General features: G+C 42.9%; 1 long non-coding RNA gene across 1 annotated transcript; it reads right to left on the reverse strand.

Annotated features, from left to right (window-relative positions):
- Positions 1 to 452: 452 nt before the first annotated feature.
- Positions 453 to 9,086, reverse strand: LOC107973426 (uncharacterized). Its single transcript, XR_001715698.3, has 3 exons — positions 6,708 to 9,086; positions 4,667 to 4,736; positions 453 to 778 (listed from the first exon to the last, which is right to left on the reverse strand). It is a non-coding gene; the product is annotated as an uncharacterized LOC107973426 (long non-coding RNA).
- Positions 9,087 to 17,893: the final 8,807 nt, after the last annotated feature.

A 17,893-nucleotide genomic window follows, 5' to 3' on the forward strand; every position in this document is an offset into this window, starting at 1 on the left:
ATCCTGTTTACCTCTCTGTTAGATGCTTCAGGAACCCTCTGTAGCATTCAAAATTCAGGAGTCAGAAAAGACAGTTTCAAAGCTGAAATTTGATTTGGGGAAGCCTATGAAATATGTTAAAGGTGAAAACACTTGATATAATGAAATAGAATTCCAGGTTACCATAGGTCATTTATTTAGCAAAAAAGATGACTCAAAATTTTTTTTTGCAGTTGCAAGATTTAATAGAGTGAAAACAGAGCTCCCATAAAATGGGAGGGGACCCAATGGCTCGAATGCCTGGGTTTATATCCCGATCATTGTCCCTCCCCCGTGCTCTCAGGTGATAGATAATTGGCTATTTCTTTACCTTCTGTTTTAGCCTAATTAGCATTTTAGTGAGCTGTCTTTACTACCTGACTAGTCAAGTGTGAGCTAAGTTGCAAGCCCTGTTTAAAGGTGGATGTGGTCACCTTCCCAGCTAGGCTTAGGGATTCTTAGTCGGCCTAGGAAATCCAGGTAGTCCTGTCTCTCAGTCTCCCCTCTCAACAGGAAAACCCAAGTGCTGTTGGGGAGGTTGGCCGACAACTGCTTTAACTGCTTCTTGCTGAATTGGGGCATAGTAGGGGTTGTGCAGTTGAGATTTCCTCAGGAGGGGTGCCTTTGATGTCATCAACATTGGAGCATGGGCTAGCAGGCCAGTCCAGGGGTCTGCAGTAGATCTTAGTCGTGGACTGCATTGTGGCTCCATTTGAAGGATCATTTGTAGTTTTACAGCTTCGATTCTGGAAGAGACAAACTTAAAAAAGAGGTTAAAGATACAGGGATTGAAATGTGTGGCTGCAGTGCAGGGGATTATTTCTTTGGCACACTTCACAGGCTCTGACTATCTGCTTGATAGTTTTGAAAAGGCCTGGTCCTGTAAATAATGATTTGGCTATCTGATGGGTGCTATGTGCCTAAGTGAAAGGTTTGGTGAAGGGTTTTAAGTAATTTCCATTGGTTAGCTGCAGTCAAAAGTATTTTCCCTTCTTCTGTGGCTAGCCATCCTGAGGGGAGGAAACTATGTCCTTGTGAAGTTCCCCAACCTAGTTCTCCTGCTGAGTACTGGGGCTTGGTTTCCCAGAGGGGATTACCCCATACTAGGGGTCCTTCTATAAGCATTTCTAATGGAGGGTCCCACCTTGTGGCTCTTTTGGCTTCAATATCCACTTGGTGTTTCCCTTCTATTTCCCTTTCCTTTCCCTTCTGATGACCCCAGCAGTGTAAGATTGCCACCTCTTTAGGTTTCTGTACAGCCAATAATAATCTCCTAATGGCTTCTTGATGTTTGATAGGTGTTCCCTCGGAAGTTAGGAATTCCCTTTCTCTCCATATTGCTGCATGGGCATGGAGGACTAGGTAAGCATACTTAGAGTCTGTATATATATTTACCCTTTTTCCTTCTCCTAATTCTAGTGCCTGAGTGAGGGCTATTAGTTCTGCCAGCTAAGCGCTAGTTCCTGGAGTGAGGGGATTACTTTCAAGTATTCCATTATCACTGACCACTGCATACCCCACTTTTTGAAGTCCTTTTTCTACAAAGGAACTTCCATCAGTATACAAGTTGAGGTCGGGATCAGTCAAGGGAACCTCTAGAAGATCCCCTTGAGCAGTGCAGGTTTGAGCAATTACTTGTTGACAGTTATGTTCTGTTTTTTCTTCACTGCCTGGAAAAAATGTGGCTGGATTAAGAGTTGCACAAGTGTGCAGTAGCAGCAATGGTCCTTCAAGTAATAGAGCCTGATATTTAAGCAAATGGCTGTCTGACAGCCACAAGTCTCCTTTAGCAGTGAGTATGCCATTCACATCATGAGATGTCCACACAGTAAGATCTCTTCCCTGTATCATTTTAACTGCTTCAGATACTAAGACTGCTACTGCTGCCACTACCAGTAAACAATGAGGCCAACCCTTTGTCACTACATCAGTTTCCTTACTCAAGTATGCCACAGGTTGCAAGCTGGTCCCTCAGACCTGTGTAAGGACTCCTAGAGCTATTCCTGTTTTTCTGTGACATACAAAGAAAAGTCTAGCACTGTTGGCAAGCTTAACACTGGGGTTTGGGTTAGGGCCTTCTTTAGGGCCTGGAAAGCCACTTCTGCTTCAGGTATCCATCTTACTAAATGGGTATTGGCTTTCTGAGTTTTCTTAATTAGTGTATATAATGGCCCGGCTATTTCGCTGTACCTGGGAATCCATATTCGGCAGAAGCCTTTTATGCCAAGGAACCCTCTTAGTTGCTTTAGTGTTTGGGGATGAGGATAAGCCAGTATAGGCTAGATACGTTTCTCACTGAAGGCCCTGGTGCCTTTGGATAATTTTAGCCCTAAGTATTTAACCTGCTGTGAGCAGAGCTGAGCTGAGCCTTTGGTTTGGAAACCTTGTAGCCACAGGTGGTGAGGAAATTTAAGAGTGCTTGGGTGGGGCTGGGTGCAGTGGCTCATGCCTGTAATCCCAGCACTTTGGGAGGCTGAGGTGGGCAGATCACAAGGTCAGGAGATTGAGACCATCCTGGCTAACACAGTGAAACCTGTCTCTACTAAAAATACAAAAAATTAGCTGGGCGTGGTGGCAGGCGCCTGTAGTCCCAGCTACTTGGGAGGCTGAAGCAGGAGAATAGCATGAACCCATGAGGCGGAGCTTGCAGTGAGCCAAGATTGCACCACTGTACTCCAGCCTGGGTGACAGAGCAAGACTCCATCCCAAAAAAAAAAAAAAAAAAAAAAAAGAGCGCTTGGGTGGCTTGATGGCACAAGGTTTCTGAATGGGCGGCTAAAAGTATATCATCCACGTGCCGAAGGACAAGAGTGTCCAGGTATGAGAACCAGTTCAAGTCTTGGGCTAATGCATGGCCAAATAGATGGGGGCTACCCCTGAACCCATGGGGTAAAACAGTCCAGGTGATTTGAGACGTTGGGTTCGAAGGATCTTCAAAGGCAAACAAGAATGGAGAGTCAGGATGTACAGAGATGCAGAAAAAGGCATCCTTAAGGTCCAGGACTGTAAACCACTCTGCTTCCTCTGGTATTTGGGAAAGCAGAGTATAAGGGTTAGGTACAGCTGGGTATAGAGGGACAAAGGCCTCATTGATAATCCTGAGATCTTGCACTAACCTCCACTGTCTGTTGGGTTTCTGTACTTCTAAAATTGGAATATTGCAGGGGCTATTTCATGGTTTACTAGGCCTTGGGCTTTTAGGTCCTTAACAATCTTTTGGAGTCCTTGTTGGGCCTTGGGTCTAAGGGCGTACTGCCTTTGGTAGTGAAAGGAGGTGGAATCCTTTAGATTAACTTGAACAGGATGGGCATTCTTTGCTCGTCCATGTTGTTCTTCTGTTGCCCAGACTTCAGGATTAATTCCCTCCTCAAGCAGGGGACAACAAATGGGTGTTCCTTCTCCTATATTCAGGTGTATAATGGCCCCTGCTTTTGCTAGAATGTCTCTCCCTCACAAGGGAGTGGGGCTTTCAGGCATAATTAGAAGAGCATGTGAAAAGAGTAAAGTTCCCCAGTCACAACTTAGTGGCTGGATATCTAGTGACTGGCTGTCCTAGGACCCCTCAGATAGTGAAAGATCTGGAGGACAGTTGTCCAGGACAGGAGAGTAACACTGAGAAGGCCGTGCCAGTGTCCAGGAGACAGTTAACCTCCTGGCCCTCAATGGTCACGCATACCTGGGGCTCTGTGAGGGGGATGGCATGGGCTGGCACTTGCCCCGGGCACCCTCAGTCCTGCTGCTGGATCATCTGGTTAGTGGCTTCTGACTCATAGGACTTTCGTCTGCTGGGGCAGTGGGCCTTCCAGTGATTCCCTTGACATAAGGGGCATGGATGAGGGGGCGGCTTATTTCTATTTGGACAATCTTTTTTAAAGTGTCCTTGTAGACCACACTGGAAGCAAGCCCCATTAGGCATTCAATTTGCCCAGCCTTTCCATGTTCCAGAGCCTCCAAAGTCTGCTTGCCTGAGGGCCATGACTAAAGTGGTGGCCTTTTTTGATCCCGTTTGTCCCGTTCTGCCTGCTCTTCCTCATCTCTATTATAAAAAACCGAGGTTGTCAAGTTCAACAGGGTTTCTAAGTTTTGCTCTCGGCCTAAGGCAGACTTTTGAAGTTTTTTCTAATGTCTTCAGCTGACTGAGAGATAAACTTATCCTTTAAGATTAGTTGGCCTTCAATAGAGTCAGGTGACAGAGAGGTATGCTACTTCCTTATCTCTCCAGAAAGGCAATAGGAATTTCTTCCTTTCCCTGTGTTATAGTGGACATCATTGAATAATTCATAGGCTTCTTCCTAGTTTTCCTTAGTCCTTCTAGCATGCAAGTTAGCAAATGTCTGTGGCACCAATCTCCATGTTCTGATTCTGCATCCCAGTGAGGGTCTACACTGGGAACTGCCTGCTGGCCTGTGGGGAATCGTTCTCTTTCCTCTGTTGTCATCCTATCATTGACCTGACTGAGATACCAGAGATCGCCAAACTCTCATTTGGGGTTAGTGTCTGATTTAGCAGTAACATTATACCTCTCTATGTCAGATCAAAGGATTGTGCTAACCCTTGTAAAATGTCAATATAGCCATCAGGGTTACCTGAGAATTTACCTAGGTCTATTTTAATTTGCTTCAAGTGTGAGAGGGAAAAAGGTACATACACTCTGGCTGGGTTGAATTCTCCAGAATACATCTTAGGGGTGTTTTTGCCTTGAGGGGAACATTTCCCATCTGAAAAAAGAACATAGAGAAGCCAGCACCCCTAGTCATTTTCTGATAAGCATTAGTCCTAGAGCATCCTCTGTGGTCCTAATGCTTTTTCCTTTCCAGGGTGTGTAACCACCCATGGACTTCTGCTTATTAGATTAGTTACACTCACCGATGTAGCAGTCCTGCACCTGTATTCCCACCTTTCTTGACCACAAAGAAAGGGGTCTGGGCTGCTGGATTCTAGTGGACCTTTACCAGCATGCCTGACATTGCCTTTGAGCTCAAGAGTGAGTTCTAGAGATGGGCTGGGTTCCTGGGTATTTCATAATAACCCAGTTGCCCCATCAAGATGCATTCCTACAAACAACAGTTCTTATGCAAATTCATTTCAGAGAGGGTATGGGTAACCTTTTGAGTCAGGATTGAGATAGAGTTTTTTGATTCTGTAAGTACTTTAAGGCTTGGCTGAGTGCAAACAGCTCGCACGTTTGAGCAGACCAATTATTAGGCAATTTTCTTAACTCTGCTTCTACAAGAGTTTCCCTCAATGATTGAATGCCCATTGTGGTTTTTTTCTCAATCACCTGGGAGGAACCATCTATTGTCCTGTCCTGAAGAGAGTTCCTCCTAGATCTGGTCGGACCTTTGTATGGTAATTAAGATTTAAATCCGCTGTTAGGAAATCTACTGGGTTAAGGAATTTTCAGTGGTTAATGTTAAATTATCTTTCTCTAACAGAATAGCCCCATACTTTAAGATTTTTGAGTTAGTAAGCTATCTTTTTGCTTTTTTGACTTAGGATAGTTCTGAACTGGTGAGGTGTGCTCACAATGAGGTTTCCTCTAAAGGCTAATTTTCTACTTTCTTCTGTTAGCAAAGCAGTTGCCGCTACAGGTTGAATGCATTTGGGCACCCGTGGGTTCCTGGGTTAAGGATTTTTTATAGGAAGGCTACTAGTTGTCAGTGGCCTCAGTGCTTTCAGGCTATGCCCTTATTTACACTGACAACAAAGTGGTATTGGAGTGTTATAGGGTCATGGAGAAAACCTTCAGTTATCAATTATAGGTTTTGAATTTATCCTGGCTTTTAAAGAAATAAGGTACACTTTTTTTCTTTACTACTATTATCTTTCTCTTTCTCTCTTACTTTTTCCTTTCTGTCTTTGTAGACGGATTTTTGGAAACACAGTGGAAGGACATTCGCTCATTGCCCCATTTGCCACTATAGCAATATGCGTCTCCCTTTTATTTACTCAATTTGCTTTCATCCTGATCTATTATGTTGTTGTAGAACCAGTTCCAGTTGTTAAAGTACTGGGTTATCAATTCTAAGGCCCTGGCAAGGGTGGTGGGGAACGGGTCCCACATAACTGCCCATGTTGAGAGCTGTATGCCTAAATTGGGAGGGACACCAGGGATAAGACTCCCTGGGTTCATAGCCTAGGGGCCTAAGGGTGCAGCATAGATCTTCCTTAGAACCCTTTGGAAATACAACCTGCTGTAATACTTGGGAGAGGAAGTGAAAGTCTGAAGCATCAGTATCTAGGAGGCAGGGATCAGAGGAAGTAGATTCAGAGGTAAGGAGAATTTTGGGGCTACACTTTCAAGAAATTTGTGGTCAGGACCCAGAAGGTATGGGTCAGAAGGAAAGGCAGGGGCGCACGCATGGGCGACTGTTGAGTAGACTTCTGGCTGTGCCATAATCTCAACCGGCTAATGCTGGGAGTTCCAGACGACAGCTTTCTGCCTCTAGTCGGCCCTCAGCTTCCCCAGGAAAATTGAAAGTGCAAGCTGGTTCCAGGCAGACCATGCTTCCAATCCAGAAGGGTTGGGGGTTGTTAGAAAGCCCTTTCCCAGACAGCCTCACACCTGAGTCTTAAGTCTGGTGGCCATGCTAATCGTCTTTAACTGGCCAACAGGTGCCTGGTATTTTCCTCCAATTCTAAGGAAGGATAGGACAGGATAGCAAGCGAAAGGGTCCAATATTACTCACCGCTTTGGAGGTCCCTTCATGGTCGCCAAAATGTTACCGGTTGGGGTGGGGGCTTGTTCTTAGAGCTCCCAAGATGGTGGCAGCCGCTCTCAAGATGGCAGCAAGCCTCTTGTTCTCTGACCTGGGGTTTGGCCTCACGGATTCCAAGGAATGGAATCTGGGCCATGCAGTGTTATAGCTCTCTTAGACGCTGTGGGTCACGGAAGATAACCGTGGAACCCAGCAACTAGTGTTCAGCTCGATTAGGATGAACCCGGGCACTTAGCCGTGCAGGAACAATGGCAAGTCTTTAGCCCAATCTGGGGTGGCAATGGGCGCCTCGCTGGATCAGGAGCACAGCAGACACCCTGCCAGATCCGGAGGGGTGAAAGTCAGCAGCGGGTCTGTGATGGCGGCAAACAGCAGTGGTAAATGGTGAGTGAAAGCTCAGCTCAAGCTGTAACAAACACGGACCAGAAGAGTGTGAAGTTGCAAGATTTAATAGAGTGAAAACAGAGCTCCCATAAAATGGGAGGGGACCCAAAGGGGGTTGCCCTAATTAAGCTGACTTTCAACCATAACACTCTTTCAAAAAAATATCCTTTTAAATCCCCTATTACCCAACTTTAGCCACACCAAGTGGCCAATATTTCTGGCTTTTAAACTTTGCCAAAAGTAACCTCATAGGTGAAACCAACAAGCCTCAACTAAGGCTATGACTTAAACGTGAGTGTACAAGGTATTTTCAAACAGGTGGTAAGCAGTTTTTACAAAATCTAGAATCTTTAAAGGTAACTCAGAGAAAGGAAGATTTAAGAAAGGCAGCTATTATGGAAGTTGTTCATGGAGGGGAAGAGAATCAGCAAATGGTAAAAGTCACACAGATATTAACCAGAAAGTACTCATTCCCTAAGCCAGGATTTAACCAGGGCCACCACTGTAAAATGGCGGAGACCAAAAAAGTATTGCCATGTGGTTACAAGGTCAAGCTCCCAAGTACGTAAAAGAAAACGGAGACCTCATCCCATTTTTTTTCTTCAGAGACCTATAGCAAAATTAGTTACTGACCAGTTTGTCAGGCTGACTTGAACAATGGGCTTATGGGGTCCTAGACCCATTTTTTTTTATTATACTTTAAGTTTTAGGGTACATGTGCACAATGTGCAGGTTAGTTACATATGTATACATGTGACATGCTGGTGTGCTGCACCCACTAACTCGTCACCTAGCATTAGGTATATCTCCCAGTGCTATCCCTCCCCCCTCCCCACACCCCACAACAGTCCCCAGAGTGTGATGTTCCCCTTCCTGTGTCCATGTGTTCTCATTGTTCAATTCCCACCTATGAGTGAGAATATGCGGTGTTTGGTTTTTTGTTCTTGCAATAGTTTACTGAGAATGATGATTTCCAACTTCATCCATGTCCCTACAAAGGACATGAACTCATCATTTTTTATGGCTGCATACTATTCCATGGTGTATATGTGCCACATTTTCTTAATCCAGTCTATCATTGTTGGACATTTGGGCCTAGACCCACATTTTATCCTAAGGTACCCCTGTTTCTGACAGAAAGATACAGAAAGAGAAATTCTTAGCACAAAGTATCACAGATTCTCTATAGATTAAGACTCACCTCACAAATCCTTTTTCCATTAATCAAAACGTTTCAGATTATATAAACAGTGATTTTTATCATTCATTCAAACAGTTTGCACAGAGAGAGAGAAAAGCCAGAAGTCTGACTGGTAAAAAACTTTTACTCGTTTGCCAGCATGTCAGGCCTCTGGGTTCCCTTCCCCCGAGCTATGAAGCCCTTTGACCCTGGAGTTCTGTAAAGGGGGAGCAGACAAATAGGTTATTTGCATACTGTAAACATTGTCCTTCCTCAAGAGATTGCTCAGAGTTTTCCCAGTTCATTTTTTTTTAAGTCAAGTGATTTAAGGTTTGTGGAAATTAAACTTTTCACAGAGGGGAATGTGAGTTATAATGTCTTCCCAGTTCATTTTTTTTAAGCCAAGTGGTTTAATGCAGAAATTAAACTTTTCACAGAGGGAAATGTCCTGTGGTATGGAGACATGATTATTCATCCATGAAGAGAGGACAGAGGAGGAAACAGGAAGAAGAAGGTTGATTTTCTCCTTTCAAAGGAATCCCAGTGATTCAGGATGCATTGGAGAGACATACAGACTAAAGACGTTTGGTTACCCATCTGGAAAGAGGGGAAAAAGGTGCCCCTTAGTTCTTCTCTCTTCCTAGCAAATACCCAGGGTATGTGAGGGAGAGAAAAAAAGGTATCCCCTTTTTTCTTCTGTCCTTATATCCCCAAGTCCCAGCGACCTTGGCAGGTGCTGCCCATGGGTGCCAATGTGGCTTTCATCCATGTAACAGGGAGGCCTAGAGGGTAGGAATTATCTGCACCCACCTATGTGCTAGCCTATCATCCCTGCTGTCAGAAACTTCATCTATGCCATGCATACAGGCATGACCTCCATCCATGAAATGAGGGGTGCATAATTGGCAGGAATTAGTCAGGCTCACCTACGCTGTGCCCCTTAGCTTCCATTGTTGCCTGCCTCTGGATCCCTCAGATCCAATTTTCCTTTCTAAGGCTTCAACCTAAAGCTTGGAATTGAGTTTGGGACAAAAAGATGCCTCAGGAGGATGCATGGACTCATAAAATTAGGTCCCAGGTAGCCCTCTCCAAATTTGCAGCCAGCAGCCAGTGGGAGCACTCCTCTGTTGCTTCCTTATTATAAGCAGAGCGCTAAGGGGAAGCTGTGGAACCAGGTTGTCCTCAAACAATGGAGACAAAAGGGACCTAGCCTAATAAGATGCCTTCTAAAAGGAAAAAAAATCTCCTGCATAGAAAAGCTCCCTGTATTTACAGGGCTATGTTAACTCCTAACATGGTAGAGAAAAGAAACAAAACAGCCTAAGCGCAGGGAGGAGAAGGTGCCTGGGGGAGTAAGCCTCTTGCTCTTCTGCAAATGGGATCCTTCAACAGGGCAAATGCTCTTAATTGCTGCCTCTTCCCCATTTCTAAGAATGGACAGAAACTCCATTGTTCTGAATTACATTTTTGATGACTCAGCCAAGTGCCCAGTCTACCCAGTAATATTTCTGTAGTTTGCAACAACACACTTAACATTATAAAAGAGAGGTAGGAGCCATCATCACCATGAAAGAAAAAAAGAATATACCATAGAAAAGACTGGAGGTCTTGGTCAACAACCTATCGGGTGGTCAGAGACTGGGGTCAATCCAGGGGCCTTTGGATAACATTGAGGTGTAGCCTCAACCAGACGCCCTCAGTTGCCCCAGGACTTCCTTCCATTCCTACGCAATGGTTAGACCTCCGTGAAAGGAAACAAAGCCACCATTCCCAACACCTGGGATGACAGGTTGGTGGAGGTAGCAGGGTCCACATTCAGTCACCCTTCCAACAAATACCGGACAAGCCCTCAGATACAATGCAGGATTTTTCTCAGCCTTTTTGCCAGGCTCACAGCAGGAGGTGCCCCATCTACTCAGCCTACTGGGTCACGTCTGGCTTGCACTCCAGCCCACAGCTCCCATGGCCATCACAACTAAGCACTTAGTACCCATGTTCAGTGGATCCCAAATTTTTGTCCTGCATCCAAGAAGAATGAGGTCAACACTGACAATTGAAGGGTGATGAGGGTGGATAATTTTATTGAGGAATGAAACAGCTCTCAGCAGAGAGGGGATGGGAAGGTCAGGTCATCTCTGACCTCTCGCCTGAAGGTGGGCAGCAGTCTCCCCACTACCCAGAAGTGGGCAGTTTCACAGTGTGACTGAGTTCGGGGTTTTTATAGGCACAGAATGGGGAGTGTGTGCTGATTGGTTTGTGAGTACGGAGAAAAGGTTAAAACAAAGGCCTCGTTCAAAGATGGGCATAACAGTGTCAAAAAGCAGTTAGGGAAGGGTAGGTATAAGTAAAATAGGTGAAGGGTGGAGATCAATCAGAGGAAAGTGCACCAAACAGGAAAACAGGTTCTCAGTCCAGTTCATGGATTTAACTCGTAGCTTGGCTTTCAGGCTCTAAACTGTATTTGACTTGAAGGTGGGGTTTCACTGGGGACCTGCCCTTATCTGCCTAGGCATTTTTCTGCCTCCTGCCTCTATCAATACCTTGACTTATGGGTTAAATTGATGAGGTAACACTGACAGACAAGATAGTGCCAGATAAACAGATAAATAATGATTGGGCCAGGCACGATAGTTCACACCTGTAAGCCCAGCACTTTAGGATGCCAAGGCAAGAGGATCACTTGAGCCTAGGAGTTCAAGATAAGCCTGAGCAACATAGCAAGACCCCCATTTCTACAGAAAAAAAAATCAAAAAATTAGCCTGGCATGGTGGCATGCACCTGTAGTCCCAGCTACTAGGGAAGCTGAGGCAAGAGGATTGCTTGAGCCCAGAGGTTCAAAGTTGCAGTGAGCTATGATCACAACACTGCACTCCAGCCTGGGAAATAGAGTGAGACCCTGTCTCAAAAATGAATAAATAAATATTGATTGATTGATTGGGGAGACAGAAAGAGACAGAAATTAGATTAGATAGATAGATGATAGATTAGATAGATAGATAGATGATAGATGATAGGTAGATAGATAGATAGATGATAGGTAGATAGATAGACAGATGATAGATAGATAGATAGATAGATAGATAGATAGATAGATAGATGATAGATAGATAGATAGATAGATAGATAGATAGACAAACAGACAGACAGACAGGTAATTACCAGATCCCAGCAGGGTATCTTCTCACTGGGCTCTGAAACTGTTTAGCATGGAACAGCTTTGAAATCCTCAGATCAGCCTGTGGCTCTCAATTCTCATCAGAGTTCCAAAAATACTTCTTCCTCTATTGAAATATTAGCTTACTCTAAGTAGCAGCTACACATATGGTTATAATTTCCAACTATTGAAATTTTGCGTTTGTAAAAGGGCATTCTTGGCACCCTAAGCACCTCCTTTGCCTCACTTCTGTGCCAGCCCTGTTGCTGGGCTACAAAGGGATTGGGTGAAGTTCAGAGCTGTAATAACATGGACATTAACAAATTTCCCACCTGGTATTCACAGTCCAGTGAAGCCTGCTCATGTCAGTTACATTTTATAGAAATACATAAAATTCATGCATGTAAAAATAGTCAAATCCTTTCAAAGCCCTTTAATAATCTGCAAGTCTCACCAACTAGGCCCCGGATTGCCAGCCACTGTTCAGCATTGAAAATGATGTGTAAGAAAAAACTCAAAAGAATATTATCTGTAGCTCTGTGTTTTGCTGATAACTTCTTGGTAGCTGCATCTAGTATTCAAATTTAGGTTTTGCTTTGAAATAGTAAAGTCTCACAAGAAGAACATAAACAAAATAAACTAAGTACCTCAGAAGATATTTCCTCACAAAATAGCTCAAAAATAGTCATTTTCTACGGAATTACTTTTCCCCCAGAACTGTGAGTATGCTCTGATATTATCAGAAGGAATCTGAACTCAGTTGAATAGGATGTTACCTCTCCTTCTGTTCAGATGTTATTAATAAGGATAACAGCCATCATATTCAGTATATACATTTTTTAAACAAATGCACTTAACAATGTGTGTTTATTGTCTCTTGCCCTCCTGATAACCTTGTAATGAAGTTAATATTCCCTTTTCACAGCTGAGGAAGCTGATGCCTAGGAAGGTTAAGTGACCTGCCAGAGGAGACAGAGTTAGAAAATGGCAGCACTACCATCACATTGATTTGTGTCCAGTACCAAAGCTCTGTCAATTTTGCTACACCTTCCAGTCTGGTAAAGGCAGGGACCCTACAGTTCTTGTCCAAGTGTCTCCTATGACAGATGAACACATCCCCATGGGGCTTTTAAGAATTTGAAGAAACAGCAAAATATTTGCAGGAAAGTGAAACAAATAGTACCAGAGGCAACACACATAGAGGTGATCATGTTTCTTGCCACACTTCTCCATGATAGATCATCATCAGTCAAATTATTCCAGGCCATAACTGAAATTTGATATAACATAGATTATAATTAACTTAAAATGCTTTAGCTAATAACCTGCACCTTTCTTGCACTCAAATATGAATCACAGAATACAGAAGAATGAAAGTAACTGTGGTACAGGTACAACATTGAATACACTCTAAATTATCATTAATGTTAAAGCAAATCATTTGTAAGCTTTAATAGTTTATTTCTAGAAATCAATTTCTTGTGACATACTTCACAGCTAATTGTGATATATCTCTCTGTCAACACTGCAGTTAGGAACCACTCATGTGGCATACAGTAGGTACTCAAATTTTAATTTTTTGGATGAAAGCTATAATTTTCCTTAAATTAATGTAAGTATTGAGATCAAGCATGTGAATAGCAAAGATTGTCTCCTTGACCAAACCATAGTCAAGCTCTTCTGAGCAATCTTTTTCACTAGGCCCAATTTTGGGTTCCTTTGGACTTCTTTGTGGAGTCCAGTTCTAGTAAAATTCCTGCTAAGTCATTTTAGCCAGAATCCCCCATTCATGATATCTGATCATCCTCAATATCTATCAACTTTCTCAAACTCTACCAACCACCATGTGATGTCTGATCATCCTGGCCTGTCTTCAGCAAGAATCCTGTTAGGTTGATTTAGCCATAAACCTTCTTCCTCTTGATGTTTCCTCTTAGTAATTTTCCATCCAATGGACTCCACCCTGCTCCTTCACTCCAAATTCCCACTTTTCCTTTCTATATTCAAAGGTGAGCCCGGTCTCTCTACCATTCTGCAAAACGTGATTGAAATGGTCCCTGTACCTATCTTGATGGTCCTGTACAAAGTCTACTTCATCATGTTTTAACAAGTGTCATGAATAATTTTTTAAACTTTTCAGTTCGGGGTACAGGTACAGGATGCACAGGTTTGTTACATAGGTAAACGCGTGTCATGGGGGTTTGTTATACAGATTATTTCATCACCCAGGTATTAATCCTAGTATCTATCAGTTATTTATTTTTCTTCTTTAACATGAGAAAGGGAGAAATCAAAAGAGGGAGTAAATAAGTGACTTTGTCATCTAGTCAATGACTCAATATCTCCAAGGACAGGGACTTTACTACCTCTTTAGGTGGCCCATTATAATATTAGAAACTTACTTAGATTTTGAGCCGAAAGCTTTTTCCCTAAAACTGCCACCCACTCAATGGTGCATGTTCTATTTCCTGCAACCACACAGAACTACTTCACTCCTACTTACATGTGACAGTACTAAAAATATTTGAAGAAAGTTATCACATTCCTTCTCTCTAGGCTAAACATTGTCATTTCTTTCAACCATATCTCCCACAGTGTAATTTTTTAAATCTCATTATCCTGGTTACTCTCCATTTTTCTTGCTCTTGTTTCCTTTCCTTTAATGCTTCCTCCACATTTCTTCGAATTCTTCCTGAGAGTGTTGACTTCTGTATCCTTGACTACTCAGTAAGAGTGTCTTTTTCATTCTATGGAGCAAAACAACTCAAAATTCTGTTCTAGTGTTATCGTTTGCCTGTTGGCTTTTGATATTGCTGCTGTCATCCTAAAGTGGTGATTTTCAATCTGTGTTCCTGAAAACTGGAGAACTCAGCAGAAGCACCTCCAGGTAGTTGAGGAGGAGCTAAGAGCTGGGAGTGGAAACCTCCCACATCTCTGCTTCAGCTAGAGCAACTATACTTTTATCCACCTCTACATCCAGCTTCTGCATGGAATTGCATTTGAAAGATTGTTCTGAAAAAAAAAAAATAAAGTTTTCACAGCATCACCTTAGAATAGAGGTGGAATAGTACAAGAATGTGCAGAAGACAGCAGGATTCCTTGAAGCCAAAGAGGTTACCATAGATTTATTCGGGCAGGAATACTTTGTCCTAGGAACTCAGTTTCTTCTAAGCAGTCTACCAACTTGAGATCAAATTTTCAATTGCATTCAGATGGTGTTGCTTCTGTTCTTAATAGCACAGACACGTTCATCTTCCCCACTAAAATGAGCTCCTGCCTGGCATGACTGTGTGTAGCCAGCTCAGTCTACTTAATTGGCATTGGGAGCACAAAATGGGGCAATTCCGTGGCATATGGGAATGGAATGTCCTCAAATTCAGAATATGTGATGCTGTATTTCCATTCCCAAAGGATGGGATGAAGGTCAATGGCCAGTTTCTCCTAGGTAAGGATAGAGTCATTATTTGGAGGCATAATTAAGAACCATGTCCATGCAAGGGTTTAGGAAATTGGTCCTCAATTTTAACCACCCATTAGAATCTCCAGGGGAATTTAAATAATACCAGTGCCCAGGCATTATGCTGAGAGGCTCTAATTTAATTAGTTTTGGGTAGGACCCTGGCATCAGTATTTTTTAATCTCCCCAGGTGATTTTGACACGTAGTCAGAGCTGAGAACCTCTCATTTAAGAAAAAACTAATTGAACATGATTTAAACAGGAAACCATTTTTTCAGGTATGGAAAGGCAGTGGAACTAACGGTTGAAGTGACTGAGGGATTTAATGAGTCTGAAGAGATTATTCTGCGGTGAGCAGGAAGGGAAGCAAGTACCAGGAAGTAATTGTTTCATTTAGTATTTCTCTTGGGCTTCAGAATGATATATTTGCATATTGGAAGGATACGTTTATGGTACTCTCAATATGCACCTCAGAAAGATTTTTAAACCATCTCTTACAGGCATAGACAAAAGGCCAGCCACAACCAGAGGCTTGCTAGCCAATTGTTGTCTTAACTATAGTAGAATCAAGGAAGGATTTGAGTCCAGGGAACTGAGACATGGGAAAGCAGAACAGACTCCATCAAACTTCTCTCACTCTCTCTCTTTTTTTTTTTTTTTTTTTTTTTTTAATAGAGACAAGGTCTCGCTCTGCTACCCAGCTGGAGTGCAGTGGTGCAATCATAGTTCACTATAGCCTCGAACTTCTGGGCTCAAGCAATCCTACCACCTCAGCCTCCCAAATAGCTAGGACTACAGGCATGAAGCACTGCATCCAGCTAATTTCTTATTTTTGTAGAGACAGGGTCTCCCTATGTTGCTCAGGCTGTTCTTGAGCTCCTGGGCTCAAGCAATTTTCCCACCTCAGCTTCCCAAGATGCTGGGATTACAGCTGTGTGTCACCACACAGAACCCAAACTTCTCTCTTGTTTGTACTCTCAACTCCCTGGACCCTTATCTTTCCTTTTTTTAAACTGTATTTGTTGAGTTTGTATGTATCAGGCCAGATGTATTGAGTACAGAAAATTAAAAAGTGAAGACATTAACTTACGGCTTGATTGCCAGTACAAGAGCTGATAGTCTAGCTTTTCCTTCCTTCTCATTCAAGTTTTTTAAGCAGCATATTACATTCCATCTGTCAGCTTTCCCACCTCCAATTCAGATAAATCTTCCATCCTTTCCATTGCCCTATAACTTGTAAAGTTTTAATCACCCAATGGGTTCTTCCTGTCCACTGCACAGACAAAATCAGCTCACTGAGACCAAGGCATTGCAGTAAAGAGTTTAATTAATTCAAGTGCACCCATGTGGCAGATGGAGTTATTACTCAAACTAGTCTCCCCAAAGTCTTGAAGGTTAGGATTTTTATGGCAATTTTATGAGAAGGGGGCTAGGGAATGGATGCTTCTGATGGGTTGGGGATGAAATAATAAGAGTGTGGAAAATGGTCCTCATGCACTGGGTCCACCTCTGGGTGGGACCACAGTACAGTTGAGTCTGGGTGGAGTCAGTCTGAAAAACATCTTTAAAAAAACCAATCAGGCCTGGCGCGGTGGCTCATACTTGTAATTCCAGCACTTTGGGAGGCTGAGGCAGGTGGATCACCTGAGGTCGGGAGCCTAACCAACATGGAGAAACCAGCCTAACCAACAGGGAGAAACCCCATCTCTACTAAAAACAGAAAATTAGCCAGATGTTGTGGTGCATGCCTCTAATTACAGCTACTCGGGAGGCTGAGGCAGGAGAATCACTTGAACCCGGGAGGCGGAGGTTGCAGTGAGCCAAGATCACACCATTGCACTCCACCCTGGGCAACAAGAGTGAAACTCCATCTCAAAAAAACCACAAACAAACAAAGAAAAAAACCAATCTTAGGTTCTACAATAGTGATGTTACCTATAAGAACAATTGGGGAAGTCACAAATCTTGTGACCTCCTGCCACAACTCCTGAGCATTTAGGGATTATAGAAACTACACCTACATTGAATGTGTCAATCAAATTAAAATTAAAATACATATAACTGTTGAAGAAATGGTTTTCTAGAAAAAAAATAGAGTAAAATATTTTATATCTTTTTTTTTTTTTTTTTTTTGAGACAGGGTCTCACTCTGTTACCCAGGCTGGAGTGCAGTGGTGTGATCATAGCTCACTGCAGCCTTGAACTCCTGGACTCAAGCAATCCTCCTACCTCAGCCTCCCAAGTAATTGGAACTACAGGCATGCACCACCATATCCAGTTTATTTGTGTTATTTTTTGTAGAGATGGGATCTCACTATGTTGCCCAGGCTGGTCTCAAACTCCTGGGCTCAAGCAATCCTCCCACCTCGGCCTCCCAAATTGCTGAGATTACAGGCATGATGAGCCACTGTGCCTGGCCAGGTTTTATATCTTTTTAATGAGAAAAAGAATTACAGGTCAATGAGATGCTTAACACAGAGTTTGAATCTCTTCCGTTTTTCCTGAGTCTGATATAACAATCAACATCCTTTATAGTCAGTACTTCTGGGAGAAACCCAAAAAAGAAGCAGGAAGAGAGGATATTTAGAATTTATTTCTTAAGATATAATAAGAACAAGAGCAATACATAGAGCAGTCTCTATGTGTATTTGCATAGAGAGTATGGCTCATCAGCTGAAAGAAACTCAGACAGTGTAACAAACTTTCCTTGCATTTCTCAAGGTACATGATAGAAAATCCACTCATAACTCAAAACAAAATTTCTTAAATCCTTTTTCTTTTTTTATTCTTCCCAATTTTTTCACACCTCCCCACCAAGAAAACTGTCTCTCTCCAGCAGCTAGCTAGGTACGCACCCCCTACACATCTTCATCGCTTCCTCCCACTCATCTCTTAGTTTCCCAACTTAACTATTTTCCCTTTTCTCTAATCTTTCTTGTCTTATACCTATCCACTAGTTTTTCAAATTCCAGATACTTTT

The sequence above is a fragment of the Pan troglodytes genome, chromosome 12, assembly GCF_028858775.2.
Source record: "Pan troglodytes isolate AG18354 chromosome 12, NHGRI_mPanTro3-v2.0_pri, whole genome shotgun sequence".
Lineage (NCBI taxonomy): Eukaryota > Metazoa > Chordata > Mammalia > Primates > Hominidae > Pan > Pan troglodytes.